Source organism: Neodiprion fabricii, chromosome 3 (genome assembly GCF_021155785.1).
Source record: "Neodiprion fabricii isolate iyNeoFabr1 chromosome 3, iyNeoFabr1.1, whole genome shotgun sequence".
In the NCBI taxonomy this organism is placed as follows: domain Eukaryota; kingdom Metazoa; phylum Arthropoda; class Insecta; order Hymenoptera; family Diprionidae; genus Neodiprion; species Neodiprion fabricii.
The window spans coordinates 3,681,605-3,699,051 of NC_060241.1; the positions used below are offsets into that span (position 1 = coordinate 3,681,605).

General features: G+C 36.8%; 1 long non-coding RNA gene across 2 annotated transcripts; it reads right to left on the reverse strand.

Annotated features, from left to right (window-relative positions):
- Window positions 1-7,929: 7,929 nt before the first annotated feature.
- Window positions 7,930-13,135, reverse strand: LOC124177397. Of its 2 annotated transcripts, none has more exons than XR_006869603.1 (3): window positions 12,812-13,135; window positions 11,050-11,436; window positions 7,930-8,188 (listed from the first exon to the last, which is right to left on the reverse strand). It is a non-coding gene; the product is annotated as an uncharacterized LOC124177397 (long non-coding RNA). The 2 variants fall into 2 exon arrangements; XR_006869602.1 differs by lacking the exon at window positions 7,930-8,188 and adding an exon at window positions 10,348-10,505.
- Window positions 13,136-17,447: the final 4,312 nt, after the last annotated feature.

Consider the following 17,447-nt stretch of genomic DNA (forward strand, 5'->3'; position numbering starts at 1 on the left):
GCATGAACGAATTTATTCCAGCTTATTTCGAAATCGCGACAATTTTCGTCAAAAATGCAAAGGGGTTAGCCTCACTTTTTCTTCAATTTTCGAGCCGAAATTTTCCGGTCATAGATTCAATTTGAATGACCCTCCCCCGACTAATGTGACCCTCAGGAACTCAGAAAAGGCAGCGAAAAGAGCGTGGGATCACCAGGAGCGAAATGACAAAAGAAAGCTTTTGTTTTTCGGCTGTAACTCCAGATTCGTTGATCGCAGCGTATTCGGACTGAGCTCGATTGATTTTTCTAGTCTAATCACGTTGGAATAGTGCAATGAACAATCCGTCCTCATACATTTTCGGTTCGTCAAATTCTCACTAAATAGGCATCGTGTTCAGTTTCAATAATATTTTCAGAATCGCATGCAAAAATCGATTGATCTTAGAATCACTTCATGCGACCTGCAATAAACTATGCGTACATTCAGCAGTGCGAAAAAAAGATCTAGAACTGTCAGCGATTGTTAGGTTAGAAAATACAACAGATAAACGTTAAAGATTATTTTTTATTCATAAAATACTGGTTACATAAGATAGAAACAACTTAATACTACACAATATCTAATGTATTTCGGCAGAGGTCAGGTGCACCTGTCTGCAAACTGAGACTCAAACTACATTTCAAAACTATAATATACTTTCACGATATCGTATTCTTTATATTCCGCCTAATACAATGTAAGGTCAAGCTACTACATACTGACACTGAACTACTTGTTCTAGAATCAGGGCATATCAAATAAACTAAAATCTTGCGTTACTAATCCGCCATTCCCCTTCCTCACCCTTCCAAGAATTCGTTGCAAATCTGATGTATCCAGTCGCATGTTCCAATATGTTGTTTGTCGGGTAAACCTTCAGTTTTGTTAGGCTTGAAGACTCATCATACCCTCAACAACGTAATTGTGATATGTAGAACAGCAGTGGACAGAGAACTGAAAAAATATGAAAAAATTTTCATGAGTTTCGGCTTTAACTCCAAGTTCGTGGCTGTCATGCATTCGTATTGCATGCAATCAATTTTGCTTGTAAAACTACGTTGATATGCCGCATCAAACAATCGAATTTGACATGTTCCAAAATTTCTTGTATTCTGACAGACAAAATGCAAAGAGGCAAGCCTTGCTTTCTCCGCGATTGTTCATAGTAACAAATTCTTTCCACGCGAACAATGGACGCCGAGTCGACTAATTCAATCCTAGTGAAGCCAAGAAAGACATGCAGAACTTTATGGAATCAACAGATGAGACGCTACGAAGAAAGTGCAAAAAAATTCATCCCTTGATTTCAGTTTAAAATAATAAAATCATACGTATTGTATCTGCAGAGGTTTATTGCACATTTATGCAGGCCCGAACTCAAAGCATAGTCAGAAACTATAATATTGACTACCTTGGACTTTTGCATCCTCATTGAATAGTCAGATTTACTACGCAATGTTGAGTCATTTTTTTTTAATTTCATTTTGTCTTCCACTTCAATATTATTTCGCAACTTATCAATGTACCGTACACTGACATCCAAACACTTGTACCAGAATTAAGGCATACTAAATAAACAGAAAATGAATCTTTGTACCTCTGAATGTCTGATTTTTCCTTCTTAACATTCAAAAAATTCCGTGTAAATTTGATGTTTCAGGCCTGTTTTTTTGAGCCGTTGTTCAAAAAGGGCTGCGCCCTGCTATTCCATTATTTTCCACGTTACTGTTAATAACTTTCTTATTGCTGAGGCTGAATGACTTTTCCTCCAGCGTGAATAAAGCTGAACATATACATTCTAAGGTATACGATTATGTGTATAATGAAGTCACGTTTCGTGATTACGAAGCGCTCGTCCAGAATTAAAATCGTAACATTTCTGTGAAGTGTAAAATACCAAATAATCATCACACGCAGTAAATAGATTAGGGTCACTGTGACGTAAATTCATATCAGATGCAGCTATCATTCCGTGTTATTTATTATTCTAGTGTGATTTGTAGCTTGTATATACGATACCCCGAATAAACATTGTAAACTTTTCAGCAAAACACCAATGCTGCAACGATGTAGATTTCGACGTGATCCAGGGGCCAGAGAGAAAGAAAGAGATTGAATTTTATTGATGAGACTAAGGACTCAAGGCGGTCCTTTATAGTCCAGGCAATTTACAAGAATAACACATGCACCAAATGGTTAGTGATTACGATTGCTTGGATTGTAAGAAAGGAAATGATGTTCAATTAACCCGTGATTGAAATTAGGACATCACGTATCCAAGAACATCACTCGTTTTGTCGCTTTCACGATTTTCAACCTGCTACGAAATGTCACTGTGTTAAATTTCGTCTATTCCTATTTCCGAAATTGTGAAATAACGGTTATCGGATAATTTACATTTATTGCTGTGTTTTTAAAAATACAGAACACAGAAGCACGAGGAAGAAATACGATATCGTGAACAAGAATTACGTCGAGATTGAGTAGTTCTGACAGTGTTACAAAGGAGCCATTATCTTTTATTCGTAAGCAGTTACTGGGATTCGAAGAATCGACTTCGTATCGACTCTCAGCTATGTTATTTCCAGTTGCGTACCGCATTTAGCGATCACTCGAAGACAATAATACCATTTCATTGATTTACGTTGTGATCTTATTTCCGTGCTTGAAGCTCTTGTATATTTTCCGACATAAATTCAAAGCGATCACTATTGTCTGGCTGATAAGTCACAGCGCCGATTTACCAAGTCCAGCTCGACGAGCACTGACAAAAAGTCACCCTTAATCCCTTGATCCCAATCACAGCCGCCATATCGGTTTAACTCCCAAGGGCATTAGACTCGGAAAATATTGCACTTTGTATCGATTTCAACCGTTCCTTTGAATGCCCCATACGTTACGATTCCACGGCCGAATTACTCGCCCGACTAAATATACCTTACACTCCTGCCAGCCAGATATATTTTTCTTAGTGTTACGATTTACACGCGATCCAAAAGTGTCAACGTTGTGGTTTAGACGAGAATCCAAAGTGCGAGAAGAGGCATCGGTAAATTACGCTGACTGCGTGGCCTATATTTAAACTCAACCCACTTATTCTCCGAACGTGTCTGAGAAAATATTTTTTTTCATTTGTTTTTTCTTTTCTTTTTTTTTTTCTTTTTTTTTAATTTTATCTTCACGCGTTCAAACATTCTAGCGGTAGTCGTCTGCTGCCGTCGAGTATGAATCACCCTCGCAGAATCATTTTCAACCTACAGAGCTGCGAATCATATTCTTTGGTAGGCGATTGAGGAGCGAAAAAATAGTGAAAGTCTGATTGATGAATGAATAAAAATAAAAAACAAACCAAAAGTATATATATGTAATTTTTCTTGACTGAAGAATTAACGAAGAACAGATGCAAAGTTTTCTGGGTATAATATTTATTCAAATTGGTTGACTCTTTTTTCTCAGAGCCTACAGAAAAACATTGTATAAATGCATTTTTTACAAAATATTTGAAGGGAAACTTACTATTAATATAACAACGGTAAATTACAGGGTTTGTAATTTTAACAATTTTTACCGACTAACATCGTTAAATTAACTGTTTAAACTATTACATGTTTAAGAAACAACAAGCAAAGTTTAGTGAAGTTTGGAGTAAAAAAAAAAATAGGAAAATTGGTGGATAAATGCAACGCTTATACTGTATTTTTTTTGTAGAAAATTCCATTTATTGACGTGTACGGATATCCTGCAGGCTTTAGAGAGAAACCGCAATTCTCTGACCGATAAGTCATCAAAGAATTGGGGTATTCGTGATTTAAATCTGTTCCATCTTTTAGTACGTCTATCTTACGTCTGTTATTTTACAATATTTACGGTGACAGACGTGGAGGCTAATAGCTCTCTGTCTTCATGGTTCCCTAAATGTTAAAACTGGCCTTGACGTCGTTGGTGAATATTTTTTCAACTAAGCTGTAGGTTTTGATGTTTATAAAATATTAGCGAAAACTAGAAAATACTTTATAAATATGACTGAAAATTGTGTAGAACTCTGCATTATAATTCAATCATTTATTAGAGTTAGACACAAACAATCTATGTTTCTCGATATACGATTTTCTGATGGCATCCAATTCTTTGAGAATTCATCAATTGTCATTTGTAATTTGTCTGTAGAAGCGATTTATTGACACATTTCATGTTTACATCGTGTACCAAACTTACAATAAATTTGAAACAACTATAGCTAATATACATTTCATTTAATTCACCAACATCTATGACAGCGGTGAATTTTTTTTTCAGCGAATGAATTCTTAGTACACACAATCAAATATTATCTTTTATCAAAATATTTAACACATGATAATAATTCTAAACCAAAACATAGAAGTATAGAATCACGTACGTCTAAATCTAGAAGGTTGGATAATTCTTAAGAAAATGTATGAAACGACATATTTTTTCGTACAACTGCTGAGACCAATTCTCAGAGCATCTTAGCAATATTGCCATACGAATCATAATTCTCAGATTTTTCCAAATATATTCTGCTGCGTAATGTAGCTAAATTAAAATTATAAACAAAAAAAAAAGCGGTGAGTAATTTTCTTTGGAAAACTTGATGCTGGAATTAAATTATTCGACACGTGGTTTTCGCTCACTTAGAATTCACGTGACACATACATCGCAAGGAAGAGTTATAAAATTCAAACGAAGCTCGATGACTGGCGAATCGTTTCACGCCTCGTGTACGGTTTTTTTAGTTAGTTATAATAACATGATTCATAATCAGATTTAGACCCCAACATTTGGCCTTTGGTTATTCTGCTTGAGACACTGACCCAAAGCTCGGCGTAAGAATGTCAAAAAATAATCGATTATTTTTCCCCACAATCGGTTATTGTTTTTTACACCCACGAACGATGCCATGCAATATCAATTTATGCATTAAAGTATCAATTATTATCATTTTCTTACTTATTTTTACATTTTACATTTTACATGATAACTGAAAGGTAGACGAATATTTTTACCTGAAATTAAAAAATATTTGAAACAAAACTAAAAATTACGAAAAAACTTTTCCGCTATTATGACTACAAACTGAAATAAACGAAATTTTGGTTTCAAAAAATACCAAAAAATCGATTAATTTTTATCGATTCAGTCGAGTCGTGTTAGATTATTTATTTATTTATTTTTTTTTGGACTTGACTAATCGATGTACCGATTATTTTTAGCTCAGTGGTCATCGACTGACTTCTATGCGACACGTATAATTAGTACGCCGGTAGGAATCGTGAAATAGAATGGCTGATGGCACAAAAGCGACGGCAACTATTCGCAGTGCAAAAATTCTACGGTTGTAAATAAAATTATTTTATAACACTTACGATCTCACGTTGATTTTAATCAGATCTTTGTTTAATGTTGTGCTATTGATATAAAATCGATGTTGAAATTGTTCGGTAAAAAATGTCAATTTCTTTTCGAAATTCTGTTGCTTTTTGCGCACGAATGTTCCATTAACACGATTTAATTTGATGAAATTTGTTATCAGATCGATGAAACTAAATTCCCATTGATCTATCATCCGTAAGTACCATTTCAATTTCACCTAAATCGTATACGATTAAATTTAAATTGAGGTTTATTGACTTTTCTCGTTTTCAACCGGGTCTTCCGATTCATCGAAATCATGATCCTTGGATACCAATGTACGGTGACAAACGTAAAAACCAAGTGCGATAGATTATGGCGATAAAAATTACAAATCAAATAAACTTACGGGTAAATTTTTATTTTTACAACATAGCTACGCGCTTTTCTTGCGTCGTTTAAACGAAATTTAAGCAAACAAAACGTCTTGGTTCTTCACTTATTTTATTTATTTTCTTTCTGCGTTGCTTTATTTCTCTCTCTCTCTCTCTCTCTCTCTCTCACACACATGTTAAATACATCTGCCAGCCAAAAGTATCGAACATTTATGACACTGTCCTGATGTAACAATTTTCCTATTACGAAAATGAAAAAGTAATTTTAAATTTTCGTCTTAAACAAACTTGTGATTCATTGTAAGCACAAATCTTTAGATCGGATCTATCAATTCCGGTACCGCCAGATTTATAATTTTTTCTCTCATCTTAGCAATCAATTATGGTTTAATATACAACAGAATTGATATCAGAGAAGTGAAAATTCGAAAAGGTGAAAAAATCGTTGTAATTTTATTAATGTTGTATATAAATATGGCGATACTGCGGAATTGATGCTGACTGCATAAATTCACGACTGAAGAGAATATCGATGTTTTTTCTCCTGTTCAACAAAGGAATCGATGAATTGAATGAAATAAATTTAAACGGAGTGAAGTTGATGGACATTCCGGCATCGCTATACCATAAAATAAACTCGCAGCGTGTCACATATTTTCTTCGTAAGGAGAATATACGGAGTATGTGAAAAGTTGAAAGCGAACCAGAAATACACGCCGTAGAACTCGAAGAGTTTCGTTGAATTGAAGAGCAGAAATAGGAGAAAGTAATACGAAAGTGAAAAATGCAATATTACAAAAATAAGAATAAAATTTCATCTCCGATTAAAATAACTCTGCAGTCGAGTCGTGTTTCTGCATTACGATTTATTATTTGAGTCGGAAATGACTTTTATTCGTACGAATCTGAGTGTCGTCTTATTTATTTAGTTTTTTTTGCCATCGTTCCAACGTCAAGTTTTTCCTCGTGAGAAGCTCGGGATGAACACTTTTTTTTTTGCAATAGAACAGTTCTCAGTTTGTTATGATTCTGTTCTCTCATCCGTAAACAAAATATAATTTTTAGTCTAGATTCTCTAATTCCGATGTATAAATAGAGACGGCGTAAATTCATTTGGAGAAAAAATTGTGTAATATACCCTATGATACGTGATCCGAAATACAGTACCGTATATTATGATAAATTGAAAAATAAGAGGAAAAAATTTTTGGCCAAATTGTCGACTCTGACCGACAAATAACAGATGCTTGCGTGTGTGGTTTATGTAATCATACTCGCGATAAATATTCTTAAGCGTTTCGTTCTCTCGAATGATATAGCGAAACAAGTTCAGAGTTCTTTTTGAGTTTCGGATGGTAAAAAAAAAAAAAAAAAAAAAACCAGCTGGAACCGATAGCCGTCTCTGTCTATTATTTTATACCTATTTTCAACAAGCTGTCGATTGTTTCCTCAATCTGAGCAATGAACTCAACGAAATCCCATTTTCACTCCGTACAACCGTTCGTTCCCCATGTTAATTATGAACCCATGTATTTTTGGTCAGCCATGTTTGGTCATGGTCATGAAAAATATACAAGTTTAATATATGCGGTGCCTTTTTGCAAACAGATACAGTTTTCACATGCATTTCTCAGATATCACATTTTCACTTCAGTAATTCTAGTAATTCTTTAATGTATTGCAATAAACAATTTGTCCGAAGTTTCACACGATTAAGTAATTCCAAGGTCTATGATTTTTGGTGGAACTTTGAGTCCTTTATATATACTTATATATATATATATATATATATATATATATATATATATATATATATATATATATATATATATATATATATATACAGGAAATTCCTTGCAAAATCAACCAAAGTCTGACCCTCACCATTTCCAATATTGTTTAAAAAAATTTACGCAATTTTCCCCAGTCCGAAACAGCATCCTGAATTTTTGTCAGAATTTTTATTCAAATGCTCAATTATTTATAAATATTTGAAGTGATTTTGGAAAGGGCCTTTTGTAGAATTTTTAAAAAATTGTTAGAAATTGTATTTTATATTTCAAACATTTGAAGACTGGGTCCATTATTAGAATCACTCGCAATATTTATAAATAATCATTCAAAAATTTTTTTGAAAAACATCAAAGGTGGTGAGGTTCGAACGTTGGTTGGATTCACATGGATTTCACAATAAAAGATTCGAAGGGCTCGCATAATATTTGTGTAAATTTTAATGTCAAGTACTTACTCATAAAATGTTGCCCTGATACAATATAAACATCTCCAAATTTCTTCACAATCTTGACACAAGAATCAACTTGTTAAAAATATTTGGACGTCTTTTTCGTTTCTTCAACTCGTTCGCGAACCCTTTTCTCTAGCACAAAGGTTTTTGCCATCTGAAAAAAAAAAAACTGTGATAAGACAAAGTGTCACCGACTTCAATCTTCTCATCAAAGAGCTATTCATTCTTGAAATAAGCTGTACACCGTAGTTTAAAATCAGTTAGAAATCGCTGTGACTTAGAAAGAAAAATCACAGTATATTACATTCGAAATTATCTGAATGGAACTGAAATCAGTTAAAATCACTTAAAAATATTTGGAACCGGAATGAAAATCGTTTCGAAATCATAATCAAAATCATTCAAGATCGTTTGAAATAATTCAAAATCACTCGACATCGTTAGAAGTCACTAAATCACTTGTGTCGCAGTAAAGCCTGATAGAATAGCTCCTGCTTGACGCAATGAAATTTTTCTATTGACGGAGGGTTAATCGCCGATCGCGACGTCAGGAGTTAATAATTATATCCATTTGCGCAAGGTCCGTCTTTCAAGGCTCCGGCGGGATCGATACCGAGATAAAGGGTTCAAGCGCGTTAGTTGTTTGGACTTTAGAGAGAGGAGCGCGTTTTCAAGAGGAAACCAAAAGACCTGATGAAGTTCGCGTTTTCGCTCGTAGATATTCGTGCAGATCGCGAACAGCGAATATTGGCCAGACGGTTTCCAGCGCGCGATGATCACCATGCTCTCTGGTCTTGGCGTTCAAAGGACGCTTGTAACCCGGCGTCCGGACGCCAGTTGACGCCGCGACGCTGCAGCGACAGGCTCGCGAATAACGGCAGAACGGCGTTTGCTAACTGTCGGATTTTATTTTTCGCCGAAAAGAAAATAACCAATATTTGAATGACCGAAGGATTTCTCACCACGCGATGTGCGAAAAGAGTAGTTATTTCAACGGGAATAAGATAGGAGGGTAAATAAATTTCTAATTGAACCTTGACGAAGTGAAAATGAAAAAACTGGGTGATACTTAAAACGTTTATGTAAACGTTTGTGTATATATATATACGTGTATAGATTTGTAGTCGAATATTCTTGCGGATAGTTTTGGATAAATGACCGTTTTGTGATGTACGTAGCGTAAATAAATCTCGATATAAAAGCTTCTCAGATACATAACATTTTAACGTACTTATCGTTTACATTATACTGCGTGTGTACTCGACGTCCAATTCGTGGGAATTATCAAAATCTGATAGAACTCGGTTGGATCTCCTAAAAAACAGGAAAAAATTTAAGCTCAATGTAAACTGAACCGTACTCGGTAACTCTGCGCTCAATGATATCGATACTTTTCTTTCAAAGTGACATAAGAAGACTGAAGTGTGACATCGAAGCTTTTAAAGCATTGAATTAGTGTGTGGATTGTCCTTCGAAAAATCCCGGACGCCGGCATATACGTTACATATACATACGTGTAACCTGTAACAGATATATTTATAAAAAGATACGTGAAAATGTGGGTGGTTAGTGTATTTTAGAACCCCTTCAAAGCAGCGGCGTATATGAAACAGCTGAAATTTTTCAGAGCAGTAGAGAAGTGTTTTTTCTTTGGTGAACGTGCTCGCGAAATCGGCATCGCCAAAGGCGGGAAAAATCGGCGTCGATCCGATTTAATTCAATCGTGGATTTCAAGTATTATCCTAGGTCCGGGATCCAGCCAACTAGGAACAAGAGAAAGATCTACGTCCGAATGTTATGGACCGAATTAAATTGCCCGGCAGCAGCTGCAGTCCGCCAAAATTCTCGCCGGCATTCTTGAGCTTGGAATTTATCAGACTGTCCGAGACAAGTGGATCGGAACGGATTTTCAAAGCGTAGAACGATTTGGAGTCGTTTTTTTTTTTGTTTTTTTTCTCTATCGCGCGAGTGAATTTCATCGGAAGAAATCGAACGCATTGTAATTTTAAAAGCTATGTGAATCGAACGATACAGTCGAATTCGTCCAACAGATTTATTGACGATCGTCATCTCCGCGAATCGATCGTCGATAGATTGTAATTTTTTGGGAAAAAGGAGGCGAACAACAACTCCGAAAATGTCGAACTCACCGAAAGTACGTCAGCTCCCGCCTAGGCCAAGAATCACACTTCCGGTTCCCGGACAGTACATGGGATATCCCCAGACGCCGATGGCCTATGTCGGAACCCCGTACGGGCAATCTCCGATCCCCGTGACGCCGATTGCCGGCACACCGCACGTTATGTACGCAAATAAAGCCAGCGAGTTTATGTTCACTCAGTTCAAAGGTATCAAGGATTGGACAAAGTCGGGGCTCAGCGTTGGCGAAAAAAGCGCCTTCTGGCTTTACGAGAAGGTAAATTAGTCGATGACTCTGACGACGTTTTATCCCTCTTGTAATTTTTCCTCAACTGCAAAGCAAAGTAAATACGCGTCAGAGACTTATCGAAGAAATTAGGTTAAAGCTAATGTCTGCAAATTATTTCAACATGCTTGGGATATTAGGAGAATTTTGTTGCAAATGACCAATTTATGAACATTCATCCGCATTTCTTTTGATCCTTTCAGTCACAGTGGGATGCTCACCATCCCTCTACAAAAAATTCCATATCCCAGCCTTGTCAAATTTTGTTATCAAATTCGTAATCAGCGACCTCAAAAACCTCCGAGTAACAAGTTTCGACCAGAATCAGCGAAATTTGATAGTTTTTTCGTTTTTTCATCCACCATATCAGATCCGTCATCTCGGATTTATAAAATGCCAAATTCTGACTTCAGATTCGTGATCAGAGATCCAAAAAACCCCCGAGTAAAAAAAATTCAGGCCAAGATATTGAGTTGAAAAATGTGTGACTGAAAGGGTTAATATTGTTTCTAAATTATCCCGGTGCAGATTTTTTGTTCTTACTTATCAAGCAACGCAGAGATATAGACGTAAAAAATAGAGACACGCACTGCTCCGTTTGTAGCTTCATCGAATTTCGTGTCACGTTCGCAGGTCAGCTCCTGGAGTAAAAGATGGTTCACCCACATTTTCCTGTTCCTTATAGTCTTCCTCTACAGCGTCGTCGGCGCCGTGGTCTTCGTCGAGGTTGAAGGAAGCAACGAGAACAAGCAGCGAGAAATGTTGCGAAAGCACAGGTGCGTGAACCCAACACCCCAAATTCGACGCTGCGATTCATTTCAAATTTCTTGACAAAACCGTCACTTGAAACTGTCGAAAAACCAGGAAATAGGGAAGAAAATTCACGAACTTCGGCGTTGGAACAAAATTTTCTTCTACGAGCTGGTATTACAGACGTTTACTAGTTCTTTGGAATGTTCAGTGAGTTCATCTGGTTACTGAAAAAAAGAAAAGATACGTATAAGTTGAATGATTTTTTTCAAAAACCAATAATCTTTGTACAACGTTCTTGATTGTTAAGTATGTGTATTTTCTAATTTTTTAGACAAGTAATCGAAAGCTCCAATTTCTAGACTATCGCAATGGCTTTGTCAGAAATACTTAATCAGTACGTGATAAAAACCAGAAAAAAAAAGAACTCTAGGATTAAATCAACCGATTCCTCGAAGATTACATATTTTCGAAGTATATTTACTTTCTGTGAAATTTCGCGTTCTTTCTCTTGATTAAAAATCCCAATAATTCCCCGTTCGTCAATTTTTTCTTTTAATATAATCCGAAGTGGATGATTTCGTCAGGCTTCATGAATTTCAGTTACGAAAATTTCTGACAAGGTTTCAGGCTCGTTTACCGAGTTTCACGACGATAAATTTCCATCAGAAACTGGAACGAAACTGATAAGCAGACGTTATGAAATCCCCTCGGGGCGTTTAGTTCCTTAAACATATAAAAGGTTCGCCCAAATTCTGGGCATGTAGGCGTACAATTTACCCCCTTCGTAAGGCGGAAAATCGGCCACGCTTTTTAGATACCGAACAACCTCGTTACATGCAACCTTCCTCGACCCCGGTTATCTTTTATCCGTATCATAATAATAATAATTCGGGATCAGAGACTCGTGTAACTGTTCAAGAATTTTTCGATAACACCACACCGGTCCAATAAGTTGACGACAAGCTAAATCGAATCTAAAATCTTCATCACGCTTTAAAATGTTGCTTTTAGAGCGCTCGTTTGTCACGAACAATTTTTGTACGGTACAGTACACTTTTTATGCGCTGTGCATACCGGTTGTATATTTTTTTTAAATTCCTCAAAAATCGTAAAAAAAATATCTTCCGAAGTTGTCTGATAGTTCAAAATTCAATTCTGCAAAGTATAATCATTTTTTTTTTTTTGTATACCCAAGAACTTGTGCTTGAATATCTTATCGCACCTTCGTCGTAGCCTGAATTTGAATACGATCGAAACGGTAGTTCCTCGGAAAATCGCGATGATAGTCAAACTCCGCGAACTGCGACCGAATCGCTTTTCACAGCAATAAAACGTCGTTAAAATCGTTTCTCCGCGGTCCAGCTGATATCGATTACGCGGCAAACCGTGTCACTGGTTTAATCTGCGCGTATAATACGCCGAGAATCTATAATCCCACGATTCTTCATCCACACGTGCATCACCGAATCACGAATTGTCCCGGACAGCCGAACCTTCCCATGGAATTAGTCTCGGAGTAGTAAGAAAAAAAAAAAAAACACGTTCCATGTTTCGGAAAATCCGACAAGACTTTGTACGAGAGATTACTAATCAATTTACCTTCTCCGTAGAGTTTTGGGTCGGCTAATTAAAGTCCCTTGATTAACGGTCACGCCATTCTCGGGCTTCAAAGCTCCAGCGAAATACCTGGTTCTCAGGAATGTGCAATGCGACGCTTTTATAAATCCCATGAAATGCTTTTCTGCAGATATCTAACGAGCTCCATTCACCGTCTGTCCTTCTGCAGATAAATTCGTACTGTCGTCGTGGTCCGAGATCGTCTCGTATGTCACCAATTTACGTGATATTCCATAAATAGCAAGGAGAATGTGAACATAAAGAGCATCGATTGAGTTATCGGAATCCAAATACGGGCGTGGCTGATCAATATGGCGCCGATAAGGGAATCAGCTGATCCTTTCAGGTTATTATCCCGCGTATTTGGGGTGCAAGAAATCCCGTTCAAGCTGCTCGGAGCTTATTTCGTTGCGCTGATTGAATTCGGAGTATATAATGGAACGAAATACGATCGGTTTAATCGGTAAATACAAGAAACGTATTTTGCCACCAGATGGCGTTGTTGGGTAGGTCGAATTGCGTAGAATCTGTACGTCGATCACACACGTCATACACGTGCGATATTAATGATCGTTGTGAAATACATGTCTCTGGATAATAGATTTACTGCGTTTTGCAAGTTATAGGTTAGTACAATTTTTGTAGTTAAACGTTGGGCGCGGTTGAACGCAAGCGGTATATTATTATCCAGCATCATCGATTTGTAATAAAAACTGAAGCCCCGCTGGCAGGGAAAAATCTCCTCCCGGTAAACTTGTGCCGGAAAAACGGCGCTTAAGCCAGTCGGTAAATTATAACAAAATAACTTTTCAATTATTCCGGTGGATCGTTCTCTCGAAAATATAGGGATTTTGACAGGGATAAAATTTGTTGGACACTTTGAAGTTGTCGCTATTTTTTTAAATACTTTATTTTTACCTCTGTTTCAACCTTTTTCGAACATTTTATTGCGAATTTCCGCGTTTATTTGATGCCTGTGAATTGTAACTAGCGTAATTCGCGTGGCTAATTCGAGTCTAACACAGGTTTTATACCGAGGTCAAGGCTGATCGTTAAACGTGTTCTCATTCTCGGCAAGAACTTTTGGTTCGTGTAAAGCGGGACCAAGAAACGTTTCTAATCTTATCAGCTTCTGTGGAATTTTCTCAGATCTCAGGAAGTCTCTCAAAATCTCATTTTCTCTTCATTTGGAGTAGAGTTATTGCTTATCTACTTGCTATGGCGCCAAGGTGCTAAGACTCAGAGAAAAACAGCTGCCAAAGAGAGCGGTGGATCAATGTTCAACCTTGAATTATTTAGATCTACTTGCTGCGGGATGAAAGCCAGGCTTTTTTCCAGAGGACTGATCAGTCCAGCATCCTGATTGTTGTAGAGGTTTGAACACATATTTATTTTTTTTCTACTCCGAGTCTATTTTTCATGAACGATGAGACTTAAATAATGTTGAAGAAGTGTATGGGAAAATGTACAATTCTAAATTTTTGTTCACAGAAACGTTTAATTTATAAATACATTCAATTTCAGTAATAATTTCAATTCAAACCAAGCTTAAAATTAGTTGCGACTTTGATGGGATTGCGCATCGAATAAAAATTATTTTTAATCTAGCGCACTGTAAATTAATAGCGAAATACGATCAACTTTGAAAAATTGAGACAACATATTCTACGAATGTTGTATCAGACGATGTAAAGTCCAAGACTACTTAATCGATATAATTTCCATCTTACCCTGTGATTTCACAGTCCTCCACAACGTAATGTGATAAATTCACAATTTACTCCAGATTACCACGAGCATTATAAACTTCCTGTGATAAATTCGATATCAGTATACACCAGTCGCAAAATAATATGAAATCCCGAGTTAAACTCGAATGAAAAAAATGATTTCGTAATAAATTCGTCGTACAAATGTAAGACGTATTCCATACATTGAAAACATGATATTAGAAAAAGAAGAATAATTCACTTTGCAGAAACGAGACTGTACAGAGTATCCGAGGACTATGCGACAACGTTGATCTGAGAAGGAAAGACGCGTTAGTCTGGGACGGAAACGTCGTAAAAGAGTTGCAAGAGTACGAAGATTACGTTATTGAATTTTCGAAAAGCGGCTTCACATCTACACTGAACGACAGGGGCGAGGAAGAGAAGATATGGACGTTTTGGAATGCGATATTCTACTGCGGTACAATCTACACAACCATAGGTAAGATACTCCGTAATACGTTAGTTGTACAGGGCATTCCGTGCCAACTACTCGAGGCATGCTTCTGACCCGCAAAAAAACATTTCGATTAATCCAACAGCTGAACATTTTCAATCGGTGTATTCTCACGGATTGCCAAAAAATTTACAGCCATGGAAATGCTCCGTGTGTTTAACAAACGTCACAGAACACGTGAAAATCGTTATACGACCAGATGGCGAGTTCTATTTTACTGTTGCAAGCACACCGTGTAGTGTGGATGAAAAGCTTCAGCGACACTCTGGTGTCTGCAAGAAAAAAAAAAAAAAAAATCTTTCACCACCAAACGCGAATACCAATTTCCGGTCTGATTTCATTTCCTCCTTACAGCTGCACTCACTGCTTCAATTGTATACTGAACAATAAATAAACATTGCCATCCATCACCTTGTGGGGATTGATTTGTCTCTCTCTCTCTCTCTCTCTTTATCTCTCTCCTGGAAGAGAGCAAAAAAAAATCGTGAAAGCACGTAGTAAAAAATTAATCGCGGCGATGATCGAGGCTAGTTTCGTGCTTCCGGCTACCTCACAGCTGACGACCCAAGAAGTGGGCGAGGTTGATAATCGATTCGTAATCGAGTCGTAAACGATGACCGTTAGCCGCGTTCGGCGAGCCTCGTTAATTCGATCAGCAGACGTATTTATCATGTGTTTCAACTCTGGATATCGGAATAACGATTCGTGTGTTCAATTAACTGAATCGTATAATCGCGAAACGGCGTGCTGACTGAATAAACGTTACGAATCTGATCTCCTAAAGTTTCCCACTGTATGTAACAGTATTGCAATGAAATGGTGGAAAATAGTGAAGCACGAGATTGTTATGAATTGCTGTGACCCAAACGGTGAATGCATGACGATTGGCGTTGACAGTTCGTATGATTGATTTTCGTCAAATCAGTTAACTTTTGTTTCATCAGAAAATGTATTTGCATCAGTCACCGTTGAACTAGTTGGCACCTGGCTGGACGGTTGCGATATTTCTTTAGTTGGCCCAAGTCATTATGGTTCAGAGATCTATTTTCCGAAGATTGAGGCAATGACGAAGGGTAATGACTGACACGCGCCCTTAATATAAATTTCGACAGAATTTATTTATTCTGAAGCTCAAGGCTGAGGCAAGTTATTCAATTTCCGATGAATCGTTTTTCATTGATGCAATGAGAACTGATCGACGTCGCATTTTTGTGTGCTGAAACTTTTGAAAAAACTAAATTTATTAAACATTTTTATCGTCGACGCGTTATTATTTGCTTTTTGAGCGTATTTGGAGTTACGTTTCTATTCGAAATGCTGACCCTAAACACATAGTGAGACGATATTTCAACCAAGATATCGAATCCGTTGTCTTAAAACAATTCAGATCTCATTTCAAAACTTACGCCCACACTTCCTGTTCAAAATGCTACACCTTTGACAATTTTCTGAAAATTTTCTCCGAATGAGACTTCCAATAATCACTAAGCTAAAGGTCGCAAGAGACCTTTTAATCAACTAAAAAGATAAAAGGAAAGATGACACCCTTTAAATTAGGAAGAAGGTAGAAGCTCTCTGAGTTGTAAATACCGCTTCCGAAAATTAATTTTCGATTGCTTTTGAACTGTCGTTGATATTCGGTATAGAAAAATACAGACATTATTAAAGTAAAATTTTCGCCTTTGATAATTTTTCTAATCAATTATGCAGTTTAAAACTTTGAAGTTTGTTTAAACGAGGTTCAAATCTTGCTTGAAGAATAATCAATTCAAAGGGAAACCAGAAGAAAAATCGACATCGTACATAACAGATTGAATACCATAAATTGAGAAAATTCGATAAAAAAAAGAAGAAGGGTTCAGCGGGTGTTTGAAAAATTGGCTAAACAGAATTACATTTACAATTCGATAAATTTTGCCCTTCAACGGACCAACAAAATTCGCTGCTCGGTGCATCGTGTGACGTGACGAATGACCAGAGACAGAGCTTTTCTCCACGCGTCAATGGAATGCGGAAAAGCTCCGGACATTTGTATTTCTCATTGCTTGTTCCCCGTGTGTATAATGTTTTATGCACAGCCTGAAGAGGTAGCTAATGTATAGTGTTCCATATTCTGTCAGGTCGTTGATCGACGTGTTTTTACTTGAATACGTGGGTAAGAGAGACTAAAGTACCACTAAATCTATTTCTAGGGAATTCTCGCTTCTGTGGGACTCGGTGAACGTGTAATTTGCCGGCATTTATGAGTGCCAAACTGAGATATTTGCTGCAATTTATACACAGACGTAATTTGTCCGTAGTTTCTAAAGCCACGTGTTTAAACTTCTACACGTCTAAACAAAAGTTGTTAGAATGAAATAAGAAAATGGAAAGAAAATTGAAGAAAAAAAGA